The 23,777-nt window shown below is 41.9% G+C and overlaps 1 protein-coding gene and 1 long non-coding RNA gene across 2 annotated transcripts in view; one reads left to right on the forward strand and one right to left on the reverse strand.

Moving 5' to 3' along the window:
* Window positions 1–11,502, reverse strand: part of LOC122556909 — a 25,152-nt gene extending 13,650 nt beyond the window's left edge. The window contains exons 1-2 of the mRNA XM_043704161.1: window positions 11,472–11,502; window positions 1,092–1,193 (exon numbers count right to left, since the gene is read on the reverse strand). The gene's annotated coding sequence lies outside the window, so the exon portion shown is untranslated. The remainder of the gene's footprint in view (window positions 1–1,091; window positions 1,194–11,471) is intronic.
* A 2,370-nt stretch (window positions 11,503–13,872) lies between these two features.
* LOC122556910 lies at window positions 13,873–22,908 on the forward strand. Its single transcript, XR_006313698.1, has 3 exons — window positions 13,873–14,155; window positions 20,582–20,806; window positions 21,342–22,908. It is a non-coding gene; the product is annotated as an uncharacterized LOC122556910 (long non-coding RNA).
* Window positions 22,909–23,777: the final 869 nt, after the last annotated feature.

Raw genomic sequence — 23,777 nt, forward strand, 5'->3', positions numbered from 1 at the left:
CCCACTCCGCCAAGGACATGCAGGTCCTTGGCCTCCTCCATCGCCAGACCATGGCAACACGACGCCTAGAGGAAGAGCGCCTCATCATCCGCCTAGGAACCCTCCAACCACAAGGGATGAATGCAGATTTCTCCAGCTTTCTCATTTCCCCTCCCCCCACCTTATCTCAGTCCCAACCCTCCGACTCAGCACCGCCTTCTTGACCTGCAATCTTCTTCCCGACCTCTCCACCCTCACCCCCTCTCCGGCCTATCACCCTCACCTTAACCTCCTTCCACCTATTGCATTCCCAACGCCCCTCCCCCAAGTGCTTCCTCCCTACCTTTTATCTTAGCCTGCTTGGCACACCCTCCTCATTCCTGAAGAAGGACTTATGCCCGAAACGTCGATTCTCCTTCTCCTTTGATGCTGTCTGACCTGCTGCGCTTTCCCAGCAACACATTTTTCAACTTTGCTATGACAGGGTAACTGAGATGGGGAAAGCATTCAGGATTACAATACTTTTCCTTGCTGTCTGCCCCCACAAAATAACACCAGCACTACATTTGCACTCTTATAAACATGAATTAACAGCATTTCAAAGTTCTAAACAAACAAAATGAATTGGTTTTAATGGCAAATTTCAGCAAAATAGGTTCACAAGAGTACAAGCTGCATTTTCATCCCTTCTCTGAAGTTAACAAAGGAGAAATTTGTTATTACACTTATAATAAAATTATACACGAAGCATTAACCAGCTTGCTTCAAGTGGTTATGTAATTTGAAACTAAAGATCGCATCCCAAGGCAGCAGGTCTCTGATATCTTGACCAAGTCTCCAATCTTCATGTGTAGTGCAAGATAAGGAAACTTGGAAAGATATTTGGACTTTAGACTCAATTCAACTGAGCCTGACCCTGTCTACACATGCCTCTCTGGGGGTCATTGGATATAGCAAATAGAAACAAGAGTTCTGGATGATTTTACCAAGTTCTAGTCCGTGAATATTGACAGCAATCACTTTTTACACAAAATAACATTTATTGTCTTATTTCTTAAAGTTGCATAAGAACAGTTTAGAAATAATAAATATCTCAAAGCATTGCATCTCACCTGAACAGAACAAATGTCTCGTGTATCCAGCCAATCTAGCATTCAAAGAAAACAGCTTGCAGTTTGCAAAGAGGATGATGCAGGAATTGCTCCAGGGCTGTACTGCGAGATAAAAGCAAGTGCTAATGATTTCACTTCTCTACTGACTGTTGTTATGCAGTTTGTGAGGCATTTGATGACGTTTATTCAAAGGAAGGTTAAATAAAGTCTTACCTTCTTTGTGGTTTACTTAGGCATTCCATTTCGTATTTTCACTGCCATTCTAGTTAAACATCATTCCTCCCTTTTATATAGCTGTCAACAATTTACTCCTGTTTTCTTTCTTCCTCTCCTAAACGCCATGAATCACACTGGGATATGGGTACTTGACCATATTCCAAGTGCAATCTCCCTGGGATCTCTGCAAATCCTATTCTTGATGAATAACTTTAGAAACTGAGTTTGCAGCAAGCTATTTTACTATGGACGGCATCACAGCCAAGCTTGATCCTATCCTCATTAGACATCCACTCTGTCAAAGATTTTCCATCAGACATGAATAACATCAGGAACAGGAGGTCTGACTGAATTTTTCTCTCCCTGGTTGAACTGCTTTGAAGCTGAAAATGTGTTGCTGGAAAAACGCAGCAGGTCAGGCAGCATCCAAGGAACAGGAGAATCGACGTTTCGGGCATAAGCCCTTCTTCAGGAACTGTTTTGAAGCCAGGTGTCAGAAATCACACAACACCAGGTTATAGTCCAACAGGTTTATTTGAAGTTTTCAGAATGCTGCTCCTTCGTCAGGTGAAGTCTGTTGGACTATAACCTGGTGTCGTGTGACTTCTGACTTCATCCACCCTAGTCCAACACCAGCACCTCCACATCGTTGGAACCATCCTTAGCAACACAATGTTTAAGGCTGTCTGAAGAGACCAAGTTGGTATCTTTCTGATTCTGTGCAGCCTGCCCTGCATTCACCAAACTGGCCAAAGATCCTAAATGCACATGGGAACATAGGAAATTCACAATTAAAAAAAAGACCAGTGTGCAACTTGCTTGTCTGGTGATAAAACAATCATTAGTTAATGACTAATCATGGCAGTTTAGCTCTGTTAATGAGTGTACAGCACACTCAGCCATGAGGCAAGGAAAACCTGCCAGTGTTAGATACCTCTGGGACCTTAGGTTGCATGTGATGTATTTCTCCTAGGTATCCCACATTTACTTCATGTGCTGTCCCAAATAAATCACATACAATATTCCAAAATAATATTTTCTGAAAGAAATCTGTAAGATTTGTACATGAACAGGTCAATGCAATTGCTTCACTTTCTCCTTGGGGAGCCTGTTTTTAGATTTACATTCACTCACTAAAATGTTTTCAGGGATTATTTTTGAAACTATTCAAGCACAGGCCATCTCCTTTGGTTCCATTGTTCTAGCTTGTCATGATTTGCATTATGTAATTCTTTAAAATCCTAAAACCAATTATGTCACCACTCTATTTTCTCTTTTCCAATGAAGACAAATCCAAATTGCATATCCAATCCTCCGTATCTAATCCCTTTTGTTACCTTAGTCATTCTGGTTCTCTTCCTGAAGACCTGCAATATTAGTTTTGTACAAAAGTGACCTGAACATGACTCATTATTCTACACGTGCTCACACAAAGTGATAGGATAACCTCACTATATCAGCCTTTTAATGCATTCCAGCATCTGATTAATTTACACATCACCATTGAGTATTATTAAAACAGCTTCAAGATATTCTCAAGTAAGGTTGACAAATATCTTCCAAAGTCCAGGATTATGTGCTGATGGGTGCAGTAAAGTTTGGGGCAGCTGCAGCCAAGGTGCAGTGGTGAAGGACCACTGTTTAAGGTGGTCTGTTCAGTTATTGGACCCTCGCAGTGCCTCAAATATGTGTAAATATGATATGTATGTATATATATATAAATTAATAAACTATATTTTGAAATTTAAAAATCCACAAATATCTTTCATTTCTTGCATAAATTAAATTCTCTCATTGATAGGACAGGTGGAAAGAAGAGTTAATAAAGGATACAATGTCCTGAGCTTCATTAATAGGGTCATAGAGCCCAAAAGCAAAGAGGTAACACTGAACTTGTGTAAAATGCTTGTTAGTTGAAATGTTGTGTACATTTCTGGGCACCCCACTGTGGGAGAATGTGAACATACTTGAGAGCTTGTGGAAGTGGTACGGATCCAGGGATGAAAACTGTCAATTATGAGGATAGATTGGAGAGTTGGGATTGCTCCCTTTGGAGAGAGGAAGGCCAAGAGGAGATCTGATAGAAGTGTTCAAAGTCATGAAGAGGCTGGATAGACTAGATAGGGAGAAACTGTTCCCACTCATAAAATGACCGAGAAGGATAGGGCACAGGTTGGAAGTGATTTGCAAAAGCAGCAAGTATGAGGTGACAAAAATACCGTTTCCATACAATGAGTGGCTCAGCTCTGGAATGCCCTGTCTGGAAATGTGATGGAGGCAAATTTAGGAGGCATTAGATGTTTATTTAAATTGAGACAATGAAGAGGGTTATGGAGAAAAGGTAGAAGAATGGCTCCAAGTAATGATGCTCATTTGTACAACCTTTCTTTTATTTCAAAAATATACTTTATTCATAGAAATATCTATATAGACGCAGTCACTGAAGCAGTTCCATTCTGTACAGTAGCACATGGAAAAACAAACAAACATTGGAGTTTGACTCTATCCAACAAACAAATCAAAGGCATTTCTTATTTGTGCAAGATTATATTTGAGGCACTGGAGAGGGCCCGATAAGTGAATACACCTCTATTTAACTTTGGCAGAAAGACCTCAGACAGTGGTCTTTCCAAAACAATGGCCTCCTTTTAAACAGTAGCACTTTTGTCAATCTGTGATTCTCATAAAGAAATAGTTTCTTCTTGCATCTCTGACCCTACATGAACACTTTTTATTTGTCCATGTTTGCATTTGAGTGTCATCTACTATCTATCTGTTCAAGTCTGAAATATCTAGAGGGTGGCATCACCTCACATTTGCCCGGATCGAACTCCATCTGCCATTTCTCTGCCCAACTCTCCAATAGATCTATATGCTACTGCATTCTCTGACAGTCCCCTTTAATATCTGCTACTCCACCAATCTTAGTGTCATCAGCAAGCTTGCTAATCAGATCATCTATACCTTCCTTCAGATCATTTATGCATATCACAAACAACGGTGGTCCCAACACGGATCCCTGTGGAACACCACTAGTCACAATTCTCCATTTTGAGAAGCTCCTTTCTAATACTCCCTGTCACCTGCTGCCGAGCCAGTTCTCTATCCATCTAGCTAGTAAACCCTGGACATAACCTTCCCTGCACAAAGCCATGTTGCCTATCATTGTTGAGTCCATTTGCTTCCAACTGTAAATAGATCCAATCCCTCAGTATCTTTCTCCAACAGCTTCCCTAACACTGACATCAGGCTCATTGATCTCTAATTATCTGAATTATCCCTGCTACCCTTCTTAAACAAGGGGACAACATTAGCAATTCTCCAGTCCTCTGGGACCTCAACCATGTTCAAAGATGCTGCAAAGATATCTGTTAATGCCCCAGCTATTTCCTCTCTCTCTTCCCTCAGAAACCTGAAGTAGATCCCATCTGGACCTGGGGACTTGTTCACCTTAATGCCTTCTAGAACACTCAACGCATCCTCTCTCCTTGACCTAGAGTAATCAAACATCTATCCCTAACCTCAGCATCTGTCATGTCCCTCTAGTTGGTGAATACTGACGCAAAGTACTCATTGAGAATCTCACCTATTTTCTCTGACTCCACACACAACTTTCCTCCTTTGTCCTTGAGTGGTCTAACCCTTTCTCTAGTTACCATCTTGCTCCTTATTTACAAATAAAAGGCTTTGGGATTTTCCTTAACCCTGTTAGCTAAAGATATTTCATGACCCCTTTTAGCCCTCTTAATTCCTCATTTCAGATTAGTCCTATTTTCCCCATATTCTTCCAAAGCTTGCTCTATTTTCGCCAAGACCTTATGTATGCTTCCTTTTTCCTCTGAGCTCCTGCCGAATTTTGCTCTAATTGGCCTTTCCCCCAGTTTAGCATTCTTCCTTTAGGACCACTTTCATCTTTGTCCATGAGTATTTTAAAATTTATGGAACTGTGATTACTAGTCTCAAAGTAATCACCTACTGAAACTTCAATCACTGGCCGGGCTCATTCCCTAACACGAGGTCTAGTATGGCCCCTTCCCAAGTTGGGCCATTTGCATACTGCTCTATAAAACCCTCCTGGATGCTCCTGACAAATTCTGCTCCATCTGGACCTCTAACACAAAATGAATCCCAGTCAATGTTGGGAAAATTAAAATCTCCTATCCCCTCCACCACGTTGCTCCTACATCGTTCCATAACCTGTCTATATTTTTGTACCTCTATCTCACACTCACTGTTGGTAGGCCTCTAGTACAGCTCCAATGTTGTTATCACACCCTTCCTACTTCTGAACTCTGCCCATATTGCCCCACTGCTTGAGTTCTCCATAGTGCCCTCCTTCAGCACAGCTGTGATATCCAGTAATGCAACTCCTCCATCCCTTTTACTTCCCTCCCTATCCCATCTGTAGCATCTATATCCTGTGATATTTAATTGCTAATCTTGCCCTTACCTCTACATCACTACATCAGGGAAAAAGCAGCACTGAGACTGTGCACTTACACCGCATGGCACTATTTTTTAAATAGATCTGAAAGCATCCATGGGAATATGACATATGAGTCATCTGTAGTCCAGTAGCTCATGAAAGCTGCCATAATTGACATGAGTCTTGAGAAAGTTCTTCTTAACCCCTAATCTCTTTCTCTTCATTGTTTCAGAGTGCACAGAGAGATTGTAATGATGCCTTGCTGTGATTCAACATTCTCTATGACAGTGTTTAACCTATTTTGAGGCAGCACTTTGTGCAAACCACTGCACGATAAGGGACAGTGAACTTGTGAGCTGCTTGTTGAACTTCACCTTGAATGACATTTGACTTCCATGAAAATCGCATTCATAGGAAGAACATTTCCTCACTGAGTTGTGTGGAATCTTCACTCATTCTATACTCTGTGAGGTGGATGTTATGTAGGCTGAACCCTGGCACAATCAGGACCTCAGAGGTAGTAATCTCAGGAATGCTACAAGTGCCACATGCTAGTCAGTGTAGAAATGAAAGAATAGGCAGGATAAATGCGTGCCTTGAGAGATGGTGCAGGAGGGAAGGGTTCAGAGTTATGGGACATTGGGATCAGTTGTGGGGGGAGGTGGCTCGATTGTAAATTGGAAGATCTACACCTGGGCCAGACTGAAACCAATTTCCTAGGGGTTGCTTTTGCTACACTGTTAGGGAGGGTTTAAATGAATGTGGCAGGGGGATGGGAACCAAATGAGGAGGTTAGTGGACAGTAAGAAGGAGTAACTAGGGCCTGTAAGGAACTAGATAATGAAGTCAGCATGACTATGGGGAAGAGTAGGCAGGGAGCAGATGATGAACGCAAAGGGACATGTGGTCTGAGGTGCACTTGTTTTAATGCGGGAAGTTTAGTAGGTAAAGCAGATGAACTTAGAGCTTGGATTAGTACCTGGGAGAATGATGTTATTGCTACTACTAAGACTTGGTTGAGCTTTCTCAAGACTCATGTCAATTATGGCAGCTTTCATGAGCTACTGGACTACAGATGACTCATATGTCATATTCCCATGGATGCTTTCAGATCTATTTAAAACATAGTGCCATGCGGTGTAAGTGCACAGTCTCAGTGCTGCTTTTTCCCTGATGTAGTGATGTAAGGCAGTGTATGTTAGCTATTCTAACATTGCACCAATTGAAAAAAGTAATTTTCACATTAATTTGGATTAGCATTCAATCTGAAAGACATAAAATGTAGACAACAAACCAACAATTTAGATAAGTTCAGTTTACTAGATGAGCAATTCAATGCTCAAATAATCAGACAAAGTCTGAATCTAGCTCGGTCACCATGGTAACAGCTGGCAATAAAATTGTCTCTGGCCTCTTATTCTCTCTGAAACATTGCTCTGTCTTCCTCCTGTGGATGGCCCTCTAGTTAATCTCTTGATCCTCAGCCTATCCTTTTTATATATGGAAAATAGCATTGATAGCTGGGTCAGCATTTGCTGGCCATCCCTAATTGCTCTTGTGAAGGTGATGGTTAACTGCCGTCTTGAACTACTTTGATGAATGTTCTCACTTCCTCCAACATCCCCCCTCCCTCACCCCTCCAACCTCATGTCTCTCTCATATAGGACATCCATTCTTTGTCAACTCAAATTGTTAAGGGCACAATGATGTGGGACATCATGTTCAGGCTATTCTGCAAAGCCCAGTCAGAGTGGTTCAGGCATAGAAACCTTATCCTCAGGAAGCCTATGATCTGTTCCACAATGGCTCTGGGAGGCGTGTGAGCAGCATTCTGCCTGTGTTCTTTGTCTCTGTGTGCATTTTTTAAAGGTGTCATGAACCAGGTTTGGAAGGGAGTCTCTCTTTTCTCCCAGCAGCCAAGGGGCCCTGGAAAGAAGCAGGCACCTGTGAGTACTCCAATACACACAGGTTAAGGTGGTTCCCAGGATATCTGGCACAGATGCTTAGGGTTTTCCTTGATCCTATCCGCCAATGACTTCTCATGTCCCCTCATGGCTTTTCTTACCTCTCTCGTTAGGTCTTTCCTGGCTAACCTATAATTCTCAAGCGTCTTAACTGAGCCTTCACATCTCATCTTAACGTAAGCCTTCTTCTTCCTCAAGAGAGTCAACGTCCTTAGTAAACCATAGCTCACCCGCTCGACAACTTCCTCCCTGTCTGACCAGTACATAATTACCAAGGACCCGCAGTAGCTGGTTCTTGAATAAGCTCCACATTTTGACTGTGCCCATCCCCTGCAGTTTTCTTCCCCATCCTATGCATCCTAAATCTTGCCTAATCGCGTTGTAATTGCCTTTTCCCCAGCTATAACTTTTGCCCTGCGGTATATACCTATCCCTTTCCATCACTAAAGTAAACATAACCGAAGTATGGTCACTATCACCAATGTGCTCACCTACTTCCCTACCTGGCTGGGTTCATTATCCAGTACCAAATCTAATGTGATCTCGCCCCTTGTTGACCTGTCTACATACTGTGTCAGGAAATTCTCCTGCACACAGTGGACAAAAACGGACCCATCTAAAGTACTTTGGGAGTACTTGAACTACAGTATTCCCAGTCAATATTTAGAAAGTTAAAGTCCCCCTATAACAACTACCCTGTCACTCTCGCTCTTATTGAAGATCATCTTTGCTATCCTATCCTCTACATCTTTGGAACTATTCGAAGGCCTATAAAAAAATTCCCAACAAGGTATCTCTCACTTCCTGTTTCTAATCTCAGCCCACACTACCTCAGTAGACGAGTCCTCAAACGACCTTTCTGCAGCCGTAAGACTGTCCTTGACTAACATTGCCACACCAGCCCCTCTTTTCCATTTTCTCTATTCTTAGTGAAACATCTAAATCCCAGAACCTGCAATAACCATCCCTCTCCATGTTCTACCCATGTCTCTGAAACGGCCACAACATAGAAATCGCAGGTACCAACCCATGCTGCAAGTTCACCCACCTTATGCTGGATGCTCCTGGCGTTGAAGTAGACACACTTCAAATCAACTTCTTGCTTGCCGGTGCCTTCTTGCGTTCTTAGTTCTGACTTCACTCTCAACTTCCCATATACTCAAACTACAATTTCAGTTCCCATCCCCCTGCTGAATTTGCTTAAGTCCACCCAAAGAGCATTAGCAACGTTCCCCTGAGGATATTGGTACCCCTCTGGTTCAGGTAAAGACTATCCTGTTTGTGGAGGTCCCACCTACTCCAGAAAGAGCCCAATTATCCAGGAATCCAAAACTCTCCTTCCTACACCATTTCTGAAGCCACGTGTTCAACTCCTCTCTCTCCCTATTCCTCGCCTTGCTAGCATGTTGCAAAAGCAGACAACTCTGTTTGTTCCAGCTCTAAGCTTCTACCCTAGCTCCCTGAATTTCAGCCTTAAATTCACATCTCTCTTCCTGTCTATATTGTTGGTGCTTATGTGGACCATGACTTGGGGCTGCTCCCTTTCCCTCTCAAGGATCCTGAAAACACGATCAGAGACATCACGAACACTGGCACGTGGGAGGCAACACACCAACCATATGTCTCTCTTATTCCCACAGAACGTTCCAACTGTTCTCCTAATTATGGAGTCCCCAGTGACTAATGGGACTGCTCCTCTTCCCCCTTCCCTTTTGAGCAACAGGGACAGACTCTGTGCCAGAGACCTGTGCTCCATTGCTTACTCCTGGTAAGTCACTCCCCTCCAACAGTATCTAAAACAGTATATTTGTTGTTGAGGGGAATGACCACAGGGGATCCCGGCACTGCCAGCCAGTTCCCTTTCTGCCCCCTGACCCATCTACTTTCTTCTTGTACCTGAGGTGTGACTGCCTCCTTTAACTCTTCTCAATAACCTCCTCCGCCTCCCGAATGATTCGAAGTTCATCCAGCTCCAGCTCCAGCTCTCCAGTTTTCAAGGAGCTGGAGTTGGAGTTGCTGACAGATGCAGTCAGCAGGGACACTACTGGTGACCCTGACCGCCCACATTCTGCAGGAGGAACATTCAACTGCCCTAACCTCCATTCCCACTATTCTAAATTCCCAAAGAGATAAATAAAAAACAAAAAAAAACTAGTCACCTTACCAATCTGGTGCACAGAATCTTTTTTTTTTGGTAAGAGGAGGAGGACAGGCGGGAGACGTTACCCAAGTAGTGTTTCGGGTAAAGCAACCACCCAAATGTAAAGGAGGAGAAAGTGAGAACTGAAGATGCTGGAAATCAAAGTCGTGAGTTTGATGCTGGAAAAGCACAGCTGGTCAGGCAGCATCCGAGGAGGAGGAGAATTGACGTTTTGGGCACAAGCCGTTCATCAGGAATGGCTAAAATGTTTGAGTCCCTATGAGCTGCTGTACTTTTCCAGCACCACACTCTCCACCCAAACATAAAACCTCACTTACCCAGCAGTCCCGCTTCTCCCATTCCAACTGTCGTCAATAAAATGAAGAATATCCTGAATGTAGTTATGATGAGTGAATTGGGAGATCAGACAGAGGTCCCCCATTACTCCCTGAAATAAGCTACAAGCAAAAACATTAAGGGCAGCTGTAACATTGACGGTCATCAGCCAACAATGACATGGAATGCACAGTGACTAAATGCAAGGCATGGGTAGGAGGTTCAATTATGCTTGGTATCTAAAATGTTTGAGTCCCTATTAATGGCAGCATTCTGTTCTTGTGCCACCAATCTGGAAAAATGTTAGAGTTGGGCTGATCTCAGCATTCACTCGAGAAGGCCTTTGCAGCTTCTTATCTGTACAGACGCTGGTGCTTAGATTAATTGGGGTCCCTGGGTTCATATGTTGGGTGGCACTTGTTACTTCAGTTTCTGTCTCCTGAAAGCTCCTCCCCTTGTTGTTTCCCGGGGTGAAAGTAGGCCTCCCATATTGGATGCACCTCCTGGATTCACAATACACAGGTCACTCCAGGATTCCACATCGCTAACTCCAATTCAGTGAGCCATCAAGCACTGATATTTCAGATTCCAGAATGTTGCTGAGTGAGCTGTTAGTCTCCAATTCATCCACTAGCCTCCTAGCCTCAAGCATTGCCTTCCTCTGTGAATTGTTTTCTGAGGCTAGACCTAGCATTTGGCTCAATCAATTAAGTGTGGCCACCTATCTTCAGCTGGGGTTCAATATCCTACTGATCCTCTCTTATTCTAATCCCTGATATCACAATTTTGGAGGAATATCCTTCTGCTGATTGGAAGGTCAGTCCTGTTAGCATTGTGCTCAGACAATATTTAACTTCTCATCATCTTGTGCATATTGTCTCAAACACCATATGTAGCATTATGTGATGTTTGACTGTTGATACAACATGGCTGTGAACCCTTTTGTTCAAACACCCAGAAAAGCTCACCTTGCCTCATAATCTGTTAAAAGATGAGTGACAGAGAACTCCCAAATTTCATTATTTAACTTAATGTCAACTTATTCTTTAATTCGAAAAGTGAACATTAAACATCAACTATTCACAACTCTAAGCCTCCCTTTCCCTTAACTGCTTATTATCTGCTTCCAACTCTATAACAATGTACTGTTCCAAGAAAATACTTCTTAAAATTTCATTAACTTAATTTTAAAACTATACAGTGGCTGTCATCTTTTGTGTCTTTTTTCTTCCAGCTGAAGATCTCCCTGGGTCATCTTCTTTCTTTTTACTGTGAAGATGTTTCATATGAAAAGGTACCTTTGATAGAGAGTGTTCCTAATTTCTTGGATCTGTATTGATGATGACAGTTGCTCTGTCCGAATTTCAAAATGCCTGCCTTTTTATATCCCCAACATTCGATCATCTCATTGGTTTGATGTTGGCAGAATAATAAATTCAAACTCGATTGGATGTTAGTATCCTCAAGCATAATTTTAACTGATTGGTTAAATTGAAATTTTTGTCAAAAGAGCAACCAACTCAGGTATCCATTTCACAGCCAAATGTTACATATTTTCAATTTTTCAAAGTTAAAAATCACACAACACCAGTTTATAGTCCATATTTATTTGGAAGCACTAGCTTTCGGAGTGCTGGTCCTTCATCAGATGATTGTGGCCAATTTTGCAGTACACTATGTGACTGCTCTTATAAGCTGTCAGTGCAGAACAGCATGCACTCTCTCTTAAAGGTACAGTACACACCTTCAACTTGATAATACTATCCATGCGTTGACCTGGACATCCCCATCAGAAAGCTTGGGGAGCTCAAGGATTGTTTGATGGGAAAGACTGGGTCTCATCCAAAGAAGAGATATTTTGAAGCCTGTGGATGAGTGAAGGGTGCTATTATAAATACAAACCAGCTCCTGAAGATACTCAGGTCACTTTTGTTTACTTTCAGGAAGTAAGTTATGCAGACAGCCACTGCAGAGTATGGTTGAATCATTTATATGTCCACCATGCGCTGGATTGTATAGCTTCAGAGTATCAAAGAATCCCTAAAGTGCAGATCATTCGGCCCATCGAGTCTGCTCCACCCCTCCAAAGAGCATCCCACTCAGACCCTGACTCACCTGCTCTCCACAAGATCCCTACAGTGTGGAAACAGGCCATTTGGCCCACCAAGTCCACACTGACCCGCTGATGAGCATCCCACCCAGACCCATCCTCCTCCCCGATTCCTATAACTGCATTTCTCATAGCTAACCATCAAACTTACACAACCTGCATTTTGGGAAAGCAAATCTTAGCAGGACTTATACACTTAATGGTAAGGTCCTAGGAAGTGTTGCTGAACAAAGAGACCTTGGAGTGCAGGTTCATAGCTCCTTGAAAGTGGAGTCGCAGGTAGATAGGATAGTGAAGAAGGCGTTTGGTATGCTTTCCTTTATTGGTGAGAGTATTGAGTACAGGAGTTGGGAGGTCATGTTGCGGCTGTACAGGACATTGGTTAGGCCACTGTTGGAATATTGTGTACAATTCTGGTCTCCTTCCTATTGGAAAGATGTTGTGAAACTTGAAAGGGTTCAGAAAAGATTTACAAGGATGTTGCCAGGGTTGGAGGATCTGAGCTACAGGGGGAGGTTGAACAGGCTGGGGCTGTTTTCCCTGGAGCGTCAGAGGCTGAGTGGTGACCTTATAGAAGTTTACAAAATTATGAGGGGCATGGATAGGATAAATAGATAAGACCTTTTCCCTGGGGTCGGGGAGTCCAGAACTAGAGGACATAGGTTTAGGGTGAGAGGGGAAAGATATAAAAGAGAACTAAGGGACAATGTTTTCACGCAGAGGGTGGTACGTGTATGGAATGAGCTGCCAGAGGATGTGGTTATGGAATGAGCTGCCAGAGGATGTGGTGGAGGCTGGTACAATTGGAACATTTAAGAGGCATTTGAATGGGTATATGAACAGGAAGGGTTCGGAGGGATATGGGCCGGGTGCTGGCAGGTGGGACTTGATTGGGTTGGGATATCTGGTCAGCATGGATGGGTTGGACCGAAGGGTCTGTTTCCATGCTGTACATCTCGATGACTCTATAACCTTGAACACTGTGGGTAATTTAGCTTGACCAATCTATCCAACCTGCAAATCTTTGGACTGTGTGAGGAAACCAGAGAACTCAGCAAAAATCCACACAGACTGTCACCCAAGGGTAGGATTGAACCCAGGTTTCTGGCACTATGAGGCAGCAGTGCTAACCACTGAGCCACCATATCCCTGTAACCTCACATGGTAGGGAGTGATGCTCCTGTTGGTAATGCTATAGAACTTGCAAAACTCTTGTAGGATCTTGGCCTTGAAGTTGCATCCCTGATCACTGTAAATCCAACATGGAAGACCAAAACAAACAAACCAACACTTTGGCTACAGTTGTAGCCCTTTGGTTACATGTGAATTTGGTGAAGACATCCATCAACACAAGAATGTGTTCAGTTCATGGATTAGGACTGTGGTCAAGGATAGTAAAATTCATTCTCTAGAGGTCTTTTGGTGATCAGGGATCCTATGCCAGGGGAAACACTCTTCCCTTCTTTGGACAAAGTACATCTCTCGTAATATTAGCAGCCACCGTGGGCCAGTAGCATCACTGTCTGGTCAGGGCAGTTGTTCTCTCCAACCTGCTTGTTCAAAAACTGTTATCAACACTTCTCATTTCAGATTATTGCGCAGGATGAGTTGTTTCACTTGTCTCTCCCTGTCAGGAACCAGCTGACGGAGGACTCTGGCCTTCTCCCGGATCATCTTCCAGCACCACAACTTTCTGTGCTAGAATCCCTCGCCAGTTGGAACTGGATTATAGCTGTTTGGCATTTCAGTAATAGCATAGACTACAGATGTCTAACCTCAATCAACTGAAGCTGCCTGAGTTCCTCTTTCAAGATGGATGAAAGTGAAAGTACACCAGCCTATCCCTGTCGAGATCTGGTTTGGATCTCATGCGTAAGTGGATCAGTCACGCTCTATTGAACCTTAGTCCAAATGTCAAAGGGAATCGGGGTCAGAAAACTGCCTTTGATTTGGGACATGGACATGGGTACGGACACTAATGAAATAAGTAGGCAGAAATGGGTACTGCAGATGCTGGAGATCAGAGTCAAGATTAGAGTGGTGCAGGAAAACACAGCGGGTCAGGCAGCATCTGAAGAGCAGAAAAAATTGACTTTTTAGGCAAAAGCCCTTCATCAGGAATCACTGATGAAGGGTATTTGCCCAAAATGTTGATTTTTCCTGCTCCTCTGATGCTGCCTGACCTGCTGTACTTTTCCAGCACCACTCTAATCTTGACTAATGAAACAAGTCACTACGTAGCCTTTCAGTTTTTATAGAACCCTCCACTGCAGAAAGAGGCCATTCAGCCCACCAAGTCTGCACCAGCCCTTCAAAGAGCATCCCATCCAGAGGACCCTCCAACCTTATTCCTATAACCCTGCATTTACCATGGCTAACCTACCTGGCTTGTATATCCCTGAACACTACGGGGCAATTTAGCATGGCCAATCCGCCAATCCACTATGGGACAAAATAGAGCACCTGACAGCAACCTACACAAACATGGGGAGAACATGTAAACTCCACACAGACAGTCACCCAAAGCTGGATTCAAACTCAGGTGCCTGGTACTGTGACACAGCAATGCTAACCACTAAGCCAACATGCTGCCATGTTTTTTCCACCTTCAAATGTTTTGGCTGTGAAGTGGGTATTTGGAAGTGTTATGTTACTAAGCTGAGGTTGAGATAGTGATGAAATGCAAATACATGGAAATATGTTTCTTGCCACCTGACAGCAAGATCTGAACTCACCATCCAAAGCGTGAGAATTTAAAGTTTTTCTCGATGCTGGGAATTTGATTTTTGGACTTTTGCCCAATTAAGTCATATTTCTTGCATCATTCTTGCCACCTCAGAGAGGGGAATTTTCTGCCCATATGTCATAACGTGATTCTATTTTAAACTGTTTGAACAAGTAACATGTTATTATTATTCTATTTTTAGCGCAGATGAAATTTTCAGCCTTGATTGTCACCATGGAATTTCTATTTATAGTTCTAAATACATTCATATAATTTTCAAAATAACTCCTCACTAGTTTGACAAAGTTGTCATGACGTAAAACAATCCCATCCCAAAACTCCCCAGGTGTGGAAGAGGGTTAAACAGGTTTAGTGAATAATCATATTTTGCAAGACTTTCAAACAATGAATTTCCCTTTAGTGAGTTCTCTGTTTAATTATTGTGAAAGAAATTAACCTGGCTGTTCAAAGCTGAAGAGGAATCAGTAATCAAAAATTGCATTGAAGATCATTGACCATCGTCCTACACTGCTAAGCGTTACTTCCAAACCAGGATATAGCACTAACCTGGGCTACTACCTGGGTCCAGACTAGCTGGGCCTGGTAATCCTCAGCCAGCCAACAGGAGAAGGAACTGCCCTCCTCTACATCACCATATCTCCCAGTATCTCTAGTTTCCTGTGATCAAAGCAGGGAGTAGATTTTGTTTTCTGAGCCACGTCCTCAGCGGATAATGACGGAAGACTGCAGCGAGAGGGACATTTCCTCACTTGCAGCATTTTGAATTGGTATGCACACTGAGATTTAAATGCGGAGCCAGTAGCATGAATTCTGAAATATCGATGCAGTGGCAATCCTTTCCATCTCTCCTGCCACATGATTGCATGACAAGTGTGCTGAAGAAGGTGGTTACAAAATTAATGAGGTGAAGGGCAGAAGACTGAGTGAGAAAACTCATTGAATGCCAAGACAGTGATTGTGGAAAGTATGTGAACATTTGTCCCAATTTTTATTTTGTTGATTTTTATTGACCTGGTGACCAAATGTTCACCGTAAACAAAAAGAAGAAATACTGTTCATACCTGCTTTTCATGGTGGGGTGGTTTTACATGAGTGGCAAACATGGATGATGAATAGTCAACTTTTCTCACCTGATTTTAATTCATGAGAAATTAATGGATGATTAGATTCCCTACAATGTGGAAACAGGCCCTTTGGCCCAACAAGTCCACACCGACCCTCCGAAGAGCAACCAACCCAGACCCATTCCCCTCTGACTAATGCACCTAACACTACAGTCAATTTAGCATGGCCAATTCACCTAACCTTCACATCTTTGGACTGTGGGAGGAAACCAGAGCACCCAAAGGAAACCCACGCAGACACGGGGAGAATGTGCAAACTCCACACAGACAGTTGCCTGAGGCGGGAATTGAACCTGGGTCCCTAGTGCTGTGAGGCAGCAGTGTTAACCACTGAGCCACCGTGCCACCCCAATGGACTGAAATGATTGGACTAAATAGAAGACAGAAACAGACCTAAATGACTGCTATCATCACCTGACCATAGATTGTGACATGCCCACAGAAGCCATGTCAAATTCACTAAATCGGCTATTCTGAAATTACTGTTTCATCTAAAAACAATGAAACCAAGTCAGTGTAAAGAAATTTGCATTTCCTGTTTAAATCGCACTTGCATAATACATTCATATTTTGGGAGATGCAAGATGTGGAATATTCAGCACAAAAAGACAATGGAACTCGACTCAGGAATATACAAATTAATCATGTTTCAGTAGTTAGCCTGGTAGAGCATGGCAAATTGTAAGAATAGATTTATAACAAATTCTCTTTCTCAAATTCCGACAATTATTTTCGTTACCACTGAGTGAATGAGTCAGATATGGACTCAGGTTTCACTCGGACTCAAGGACTATAAGATGGTAAGAGATTTAGCTGCTTCTGCCTTTATTGTCCTGTATGAGCTAGCTTTGCCCCAACCTTATTTTTAAAATTATCATCTGTGCTTGAGTATATATTCAATTTTGTGTTTTTTTTAGAGTTAATAAGTAATAAAATCCCAAACCATGGGAAAAATATATTGGCTTTGGAGTGAGTACACTGTATGTTTACAAGAACGATTTTGGGACTTCAGGCAAATTAGGCCCATTTTCTCTGGAATTTAGATGGTTACGCTGATTAAAGTCAAGATATTAACAGATAAAGATACATCTCCACTGGTTGGGGATTTTAGAACTGGGGGCGTAGTCTGAAAATCAGGGCCAGATCATTCAGGAAATATGTTAGAATGCACTTCTGTGCACAAATAGTAGTAGGTGTTCGGAACTCTCACACAAGTGTAAGCAGATGTTAGATTAGGTATTAATTTTAAATCTGAGATGGATACATTTTTGTTCAGCAAAGGTAGTAAGGAATATGGGCCAGACGGTTGGAGTTAGGCCACCAATCAATCATGAATGGCAGAGGGGCTGAATGGGCTACTCCTAGTACATTACCTATGTTATTGAAAAATAATGGTTGGGCCACACAAATGTTAGCCTCTGGTACTGCCTGCCCTCAAGGAATTAACAGTCTGTGAAGTACCAGTTCAAGTGACACGTGGCAATCTCATGTCTTTTAGCCTCAATGTCTTCTAGCCATAGCATTTGTCTGGCTGGCCCAGTTGCACTCCTGCCCAAAAGTAACACCCAGGATGTATTCTCGGATAATCCAAAAATGGGAATGGTGTGGTCACAGACAAATAATTTGATGATTTACACCTTAAATACTTTAATAGAGGAAACTGCAGATCCATTAATCATAATGTTCCTAAGTGCTCTATTGTGCTTTTGATAATTGTAAATGCAAATTCATTCTTGAAAAAGGGAAGAAGGCAAAGAACAGAAATTATAGATCTGTCAGTATAACATATGATGTTGTGACATTGACAAAAATTATCAGTCAAGGAACATAAGACACATCAGGAGTATGGATGACCAAAGCTTGGTCAAAGAGGTCAGTTGTAAGGAATGTCAGAATGGTGCCATGACCACCAAATATGTCCAGTATTTGGTCAGTGAACTGCAGATTAATATAGTTCAGTAGCCCCCTTCTTAATTTGTAATTGTTCAAGTTGACCAGAAAAAGAAGCTTTTGTTTAACAGGTTAGTTCATTACAACACAAGGTTCCTTATGAATATAAAGATAATTAATAAGAAATTACAGATACCAAGTTTAAAACAATTACAGATAAGCGAAGACAATTCTTTATAATAAGGAAGTCCCAAAAAATCTCTGTGGGATGCTGTTAGGGCCTATATCTGAGTTCCTTGTTGCTGAAGTGAAGAGGGTTACATTGAAGTTAAATCTGGCAGTTCTGCTGGCTCCTATCATGGCAAAGGATGTGTTTTCTCACACAGGTTCCCAGAATCCTCAGTACAGTGGAGTTTTGGAGGGGAAAGATAGTGTCTCATTCTCCAACAGCTCAGTGCCCATTGTGTGGCTAGGTGTATTCTAAATCTCCTTTTTGTGACTTGAAATGGAAATGTAGTTAAATTGGCTTTGAAATGTTCCACTTTAACATACAGGGCCTACTGTGGTCTCCATCTTGAAGATATTTTGACTTTAATTTCCAACATACAGAATTTTAAAAAGGAAATGTCCTTTTATCATATTTTTTAAAAAAAACCCTACAATATCAGACATCACATTCATCATCATCATAATAATAATAATAGAGGAAAATGAAGTAAAAAGTAGAAGCAATGCAGTGAAGGACTGCTAGAGCTTTGAGTCACACTAACTAAACTTTGGCCACTAATTGTAGAATGATTAGAGGGCAGAATGAGAAGAGTGCGGGTATCTAAACACTTAGAGAGCTGGAGATGTGTAAGGCCCTGGAAGCATTTTGAAACAATGATAAAATGTTTAAAGCAAACTGTTTCTTGACTAAGAGCCAATATAGGTTTGCACGGTGGTACAGTGGTTAGCACTGCTGCCTCACAGTGCCAGAGACCCAGGTTCAAGTCCTGCCTTAGGTAACTGACTGTGTGGAGTTTGCACATTCTCCCCGTGTCTGCGTGGGTTGCCTCCGGGTGCTCCGGTTTTCTCCCACAGTCTAAAGATGTGCAGGTCAGGTGAATTGGCCATGCTAAATTGCCCATAGTGTTAGGTGAAGGGGTAAATGTAGGGGTATGGGTGGGTTGTGCTTCGGCAGGTCGGTGTGGACTTGTTGGGCCGAAGGGCCTGTTTCCATGCTGTAAGTGATCTAAAGTAATATAGGTTACCAATCAGAGGGGAATGATTGCAGGAACTGGTTTGTCTGCCATCAAGCTTATTCACAGTATCTAGTACAGGATAAGTATAATTACTTTCCTCTTCCATAGATTAGTTCCATTCAAGTGGATACTGATTCTTATGCAAATATCTAAGGAAATTCATCCTATCCAGGGATGTCATAACACACTTCAGTGGCAGGTGGGACTTAAACCAGGACCTTCTGGCCCAGAGGTAGGCCAGTACCAGTGTGTCACAAAACCCTCAACTGGCTCTTATATATTTGTCATAATTTTCCCTAATTAGTATCAGCTGCACTTACTTGCAGTTAGAGCATGCACATTTATTTTCTAAATTGGTTCAGCATTTGCTACATTACTTTTTATTCATTCATGGGATTTGGGCCTTGCTGGGGATTGGGCAGAATTTATTACTTGTTCCTAATAAATGGAACTCAGTGTGAATTAAGAAACAGCAGAGCTTTGGATGACCTCAAACTTATTGAGAGCATAATATGGCAGATCATGCAGGAGTACACTGGAATAATTAAATCTGATGGTAATTAGGGCAACGGATTAGGGTATCAACAGAAAATGAAGGAAGGTCAGGGCAAAGTTAGGCGATGGCACAGAGATGGAAAGAGACTGTCACTGTGATAGGGTTGATATATGGTCAGAAGGTCATCTCAGCTTCAAATATGACCAGGTTGCAAACAGCTTGATTTAGTCTCAGATAATTGTCAGGAAGTAGAAAGGAGTGAGTTGTGAGGAAACAGAGTTTGGAATGGGGACAATGGTTTTGGGATTCCTAATACTTAATGGAGCAAAATTTCTGTTCATCCAATAATGTATGTGGGATAAGCAATCTTATAATTTAACAATTGTGGAGGAGTCAAGAGAAGTATATGATTACATTACATTACAGTGTGGAAACAGGCCCTTCGGCCCAACAAGTCCACACTGACCCGCCAAAGCGCAACCCACCCATACCCCTACATTTACCCCTTACCTAACACTACGGGCAATTTAGCATGGCCAATTCACCTGACCTGCACATCTTTGGACTGTGGGAGGAAACCGGAGCACCCGGAGGAAACCCACGCAGACACGGGGAGAACGTGCAAACTCCACACAGTCAGTCGCCTGAGGCGGGAAATGAACCCGGGTCTCAGGCGCTGTGAGGCAGCAGTGCTAACCACTGTGCCACCGTGCCGCCCACAAATCATAAATATAAGTAGTATTGAGGTAAAGCAAAACATTCTCAATGTCCATCGAAAAATTAATGTTATGCTTTCAGATAATGCTACCAAAGAGCAGCACATAAATGGAAAAACAAGGGTGACATGGATAGATCCCTCAGGAGATATCAGAGGGAAATATGTTGGAGAACACAACACAAGTGATACTCATCTTACAATTAGGTGGATATGAGCGGAATCAAGGGAGAACAATCCCATGAAGCTGTGTGACATTTGGAAGTACAAGAAGAGGATGGTCTAGTCAACCATATCAATGATTGTAGGTAGGTCAAGAAAATCGAGGATGTCATTTGTGACTTTGATAAAACCTATTTTGGTGATGGGATAGGGTCATTAACTGATTGAAAGGTTTCAAACATGGAATCCCACAACTGATGGGCACAGTTTGAGAGGTGACAACACACTCAAGGACTTTGAAGAGAGAAAGAGGTTGGGTATGGAACAATAGTTTGCAATGACAATGGGGTCAAGCATGGCAGATTTAAAGAAGTGAAGCATGACATCTGCACAAAGGATGCCCAATTGTAAACTTAAAATGAGGCAATTTGGTTGTAAATTCAGAAAACATTTTTACACACAAGCAGTTCCCATATCCTCATCAAAACACATAAAATATTTTAATCATAAATTATGATATATAATATCATTATTGATCAAATAAGTGTGCAATGGTATTAACCTTAATGTTTGTGTTTTCAGTGGAAATATTCCTAACTGAATATCAGTATTATTTGCTCTAGCTACATTAATGTCATTTTTAAAAAAAAAATCACTAACGTTACAATAACAATTCCACAGAAATTGTACCCAGAGTGCTATGCAGACTCAAAAATAGAGAAACATAGAAAATGAGAAAAGAGGAAGAAAGAAACATAATCTGGAAGATAAAATAGGAAAAGGTACAAAGAGATAGGAACTCCTGAATAATAGTACTGCAAAGAAAGATGGAATGAGAAACACATGCCTCCACAAGGTAGGCTCAAAAGGCTTATAAAATGACTGGTTCGCTCAGCTCATTTTTAATACTGGAGTCTGAATTCCAAACTCTCAAGGTATTTGATTCCCTAAGTCTGAGTAATGTTATTCATAAGTTCTAAAATAGTCATTCTCATCCCTCCCTCAATTCTCCTTACAAACACTCAAACAACATTTATTTAGCCATGCATCATGCTTCGTAAGTTTCTGTTTTATTATTATTTGAAATTGATGGTAAATATTTCTATACATTTTAAATTCTGTGTGCCTTAGCCACAGAATTAATTTGGGAAAACAAAAACATGCTATGTTATTAAAATGCAGAGCATGTTTTTCACACACTGATTGCTTTTGTCTTTTAACCCTTACCCAAGTCCAGTACTGTATATGTGTGATGTCCCTACACTTTTCAGTGATATTTTACCTTAATGATAAATAAGCAGCCATTCTTTCATTAAGCAGATTTGTGAGATATCTTGAAGGACAATAGCAGTAATAAAGATCAGATTAAGAAGTCATTAATAGTGTAAATTCATTTTGTTTATTTATAGAAAAGCTGTGGTCAGTATTGTGTGAATCAGATTCAGAACCTGTACTTGTCTGAACATTTTTTTTAACAGAATATTTTTGTTTTACTTACATGCTTTTGTTTCAATCTCCGTGTATAACTTTTCAATGTAGTCCTATTACATCAACAACTCTCTCCGCTTTTATGGAAATGATTTTTCAATCTGATCAAAATTCACTCTCTCTCTCTCCTCTCCTTCCCTCAATTTCTATGTGATTCAAGCCACATTATTTCTGTGAGCAGAATTTTCGGCTCCCTTGAGCAAAGTGCACAGTAGAAAGAAAGTTGGGAAAATAAGACAAAAATAGAAAAATTTGATTCTTTATGTTGAGAAAAAAATTTATAATTTTCCACTTGGGATTTAAATGGCAAGTTCTGAATCTCACTAATGAGTTGTGACTGCATTATTTCCATGCATCAGTATCTAATTATTAACTAATCATACCTTGTATATTTGCAGGTCCCAATTCTCTCCTCTTTCCAAAAGAAACCAGATGGCAGCAATACTTGACATGAAAATCAAAGTGATTACCTGGCAGGCATCTCACCCTTTTCCAGGCCTTCACAAACTCCAGCAGCATTATTTGCCCAGCATGCTCCATAGACACTGTCCCTTTCCCCTCTTCATCCATGCAAATGGACATCACCAAACCATCAGTGTCACCACATCATGATGGCAGCTTTGGTCCAACTTACACACCACTTCAGCTCTTCAAGTCTTTACTGTGGAACACAGGGATAATTAAGACTTGCATACTTAGAGTCATAGGGTCATCGAGATGTACAGCATGGAAACAGACCCTTCGGTCCAACCTGTCTATGCCGAGCAGATATCCCAACCCAATCTAGTCCCACCTGCCAGCACCCGGCCCATATCCCTCAAACCCTTCCTATTCATATACCATCCAAATGCCTCTTAAATGTTCCAATTGTACTAGCCTCCACCACATCCTCTGGCAGCTCATTCCATACACGTACCACCCTCTGCGTGAAAACGTTGCCCCTTAGGTCTCTTTTATATCTTTCTCCTCTCACCCTCAACCTATGCCCTCTCGTTCTGGACTCCACGACCTCAGGGAAAAGACTTTGTCTATTTATCCTAGCCATGCCCCTCATAATTTTGTAAACCTATAAGGTCACCCCTCAGCCTCTGACGCTTCAGCGAAAACAGCCCCAGCCTGTTCAGCCTCTTCCTGTAGCTCAAATCATCCAACCCTGGCAACATGCTTGTAAATCTTTTCTGAACCCTTTCAAGCTTCACAACATCTTTCCGATAGGAAGGAGACCAGAATTGCATGCAATATCCCAACAGTGGCCTAACCGATGTCCTGTACAGCTGTAACATGACCTCCCAACTCCCTGTACTCAATACTCTGACCAATAAAGGAAAGCATACCAAACGCCTTCTTCACTATCCTATCTACCTGCGACTCCACTTTCAAGGAGCTATGAACCTGCACTCCAAGGTCTCTTTGTTCAGCAACACTCCCTAGGACCTTACCATTAAGTGTATAAGTCCTGCTAAGATTTGCTTTCCCAAAATGCAGCAGCTCGCATTTATCTGAATGAAACTCCATCTGCCTGTCAGGTCTCTTTGCACACAGGGACACATACATATCACACTCATCTACACACGATGCATCTTATGGCTCTCAGCTTACTTTCTCAGCAGTTACTCAGAGGCTGCCATC

This window comes from Chiloscyllium plagiosum, chromosome 14 (genome assembly GCF_004010195.1).
Source record: "Chiloscyllium plagiosum isolate BGI_BamShark_2017 chromosome 14, ASM401019v2, whole genome shotgun sequence".
Classification (NCBI taxonomy): domain Eukaryota; kingdom Metazoa; phylum Chordata; class Chondrichthyes; order Orectolobiformes; family Hemiscylliidae; genus Chiloscyllium; species Chiloscyllium plagiosum.